The sequence below is a fragment of the Triticum aestivum genome, chromosome 6A (assembly GCF_018294505.1).
Source record: "Triticum aestivum cultivar Chinese Spring chromosome 6A, IWGSC CS RefSeq v2.1, whole genome shotgun sequence".
Classification (NCBI taxonomy): Eukaryota; Viridiplantae; Streptophyta; class Magnoliopsida; order Poales; family Poaceae; genus Triticum; species Triticum aestivum.
Genome location: NC_057809.1, coordinates 524,310,428 through 524,313,080, shown reverse-complemented (window position 1 = coordinate 524,313,080; position 2,653 = coordinate 524,310,428). Strand labels below are relative to the sequence as shown.

The 2,653-nt window shown below is 56.7% G+C and overlaps 1 pseudogene; it reads right to left on the bottom strand.

Moving 5' to 3' along the window:
* Window positions 1-1,273: 1,273 nt before the first annotated feature.
* Window positions 1,274-2,351, bottom strand: LOC123129674 (F-box/LRR-repeat protein At3g03360-like; annotated as a pseudogene).
* Between the last annotated feature and the right edge of the window lie 302 nt (window positions 2,352-2,653).

Sequence of the window (2,653 nt, the reverse complement as noted above, 5' to 3'; positions counted from 1 at the left end):
GCTTGGGTTCCGCTCTACCCGCTTGGATGCCTCGCTCTTCGTCTATCACTAGGGCGCTGACACGGCCTACTTGCTACTCTATGTCGACAACATCATTCTGACGGCTTCTACGGCTGGTCTCCTTAGTCAGCTCACGGCTCGTCTTCGCGCTGAGTTCGCCATCAAGGACTTGGGTCCTTTGCACTACTTCCTCGGTGTCGAGGTGGTGCGCTGTCCGAATGGCTTCTTCCTTCATCAGTGTAAGTACGCTAATGAGCTCCTGGAGCGCGCTGGCATGCTTAACTGCAAGCCCACCGCCACGCCTGTTAATATGAAGGCCAAGCTTTCTGCCACGGATGGTTCTCCTGCTATAGATGTTTCTTTCTATCGGTCTATCGTTGGTGCTCTCCAGTACCTCACTCTGACTCGATCGAAGATCCAGTATCCCGTGCAGCAGGTGTGTCTTCATATGCATGCCCCCGAGACGTTCACTGGGCTGCCGTCAAGCGGATTCTTCGCTACGTCTGTGGCACTATGGATCTTGGCGTCACGCTTCACGCCTCAGCCGACACCGCCATCATCGCCTACTCCGATGCAGACTGGGCGGGCTGCCCTGACACTCATCGATCCACCTCGGGCTATTGTGTCTACCTTGGACCCTCCCTTATCTCGTGGTCGTCCAAGCGGCAGCCTACAGTCTCTCGTTCCAGTGCTGAGGCCGAGTATCGTGCGGTGGCCAACGCCGTCGCCGAGTGTTCGTGGCTTTGCCAGGTGCTTCATGAGCTCTCTTGCCCCATTGACCGTGCCACAATGGTCTACTGTGACAATGTCTCGGCGGTCTACCTCTCCGCTAACCCGGTGCATCATCGATGGACCAAGCATATTGAGTTGGATATTCATTTTGTTCGGGAACAGGTAGCCCTTGGCCATATTCGTGTTTTACACGTCCCTACTTCCCAACAATTTGCAGATATCATGACCAAGGGCTTGCCTACGGCGTCATTTGAGGAGTTCTTGTCCAGTCTTTGCATCAGCGGCGGTGCCACTTCGACTGCCGGGGGGGGGGGTGTTGAGTATATGTGTTATGTGCATATTGTGTATTGGGCCCGCCTCCTAGTTTCTTGTATAGTTGAGTTCCGTGGCCCATCTTTGTACATCATATATACGTGCCTATGCACGAGAGCAATACATCGTGCAATCATAATCTCATACAACCTCGATGTGTAGTATCTCAACGTTGGGAAATCACCTGAGGAAGCTGACCAGCATATTGACCTCCTCCAAGGCACCAAAATTAACCTTCAGGCCCAATATCTTGACGCCTAATTCTCGCCCTTGTGTTAGGCTGCATTGACCAAGCCATGCACCCAAAGAAAGATATACATCATCTCTAGAATGTAGATCCAGATATAATTATGCAACGTTGGCAACGCCATGAGTCGAGTGACGGACATGTAGTACCTTGATGACTTTGTCACCGATGTGCAGCTGGTGAATTCTTGGCTCCAAGTAACCGAGCACCCGCATTTTGTGTGAACAAGCATTCTTGACCTTCACCGGGATCCCATCACCTTCACCAGAACCTCCAGTAGGTGCTTCAAACAGGATGAGCCGCTCCAGGACCGGCGCCTCCACGACGGCGACCTCCCCCTCCACCATGGACAACCAGAGGAGCACGCACTGCAGGCTTTTGCTGCGGAGGAGGACGCGCTCGGGCGTCTTGTTGAAGATGAGTGCGAGGATCTCCAGGACCGGGCTGCAGGCGAGCATGTAGTCGAGGCCTCGGTCGGTGATGGTGATTAGGAACATGTAGAGCTCTCGGAGGTAGGGGAACACGCCAGCGCCGCGGGGTAGGCCGGCTATGTCCGGGAAGGTCCAGAAGCCCAGGAAGAGGCGCTGGAGCGAGGCGCAGCGGAGGACGTCGGCTGGGAGGGGCAGGGTGTCGGCGGTGGGGTCGTAGACATTGTCGACGAGGACGAGGTCCTCGATGCCCTTGGAGGCAAGGAGGCGCGGCCACTCGACGAGCGCGCGCCCGTGGTACGCGAACCGGTAGCGGGCGAAGGTGGCACCGCGGAAGGGACCAGAGTGGTCGGCGAGGACGCGGCCGACCATGGGCCGGGGCAGATCTACGTCGCGGAGGACGAGCGGGGCGGATCGCCAGAGGTGGCGCCAGCGGGAGGCGAGGGAGGTGGTGCGGGCGGCGTCCTTGACTGGGAAGCGTGAGACGATGTTGCGGAGGAGGTCGTCTGGGAGGGCGCTGACGCGGTCCTCGCTGTCGTACCCCGCGGCAGCGAGGGAGGGGGGCTTTGCGATGGCCTGGGCACCGCCGGCCTCGGGAACCACCCCATGACTTGCTCGACGATGGCGGCCATGGCCGGGGGTGGGAGTGGAGTGGAGGCAGGGGCGCAGGGCAAGTTATTTACTCAAAACCACCACACCTTAAGGCTAAGGTAAACAACTTGGTACCACATTTGAACCAGGGCACAGAAATCATTGAAAATGCGCCTAATTGATAACGCGGAGCATTGATAGTTTGATAAGCTTGCGAAAACAGCGAAACTGATAAGTTGGGTCCGCATGTGGAGCTGACGTAGTGACGACTAAAAACTTTGATCAGCTGATGTGGCAAATGAGATGTGGGCCTCACCTGTCAATGACTAGACGGTCATCTTCT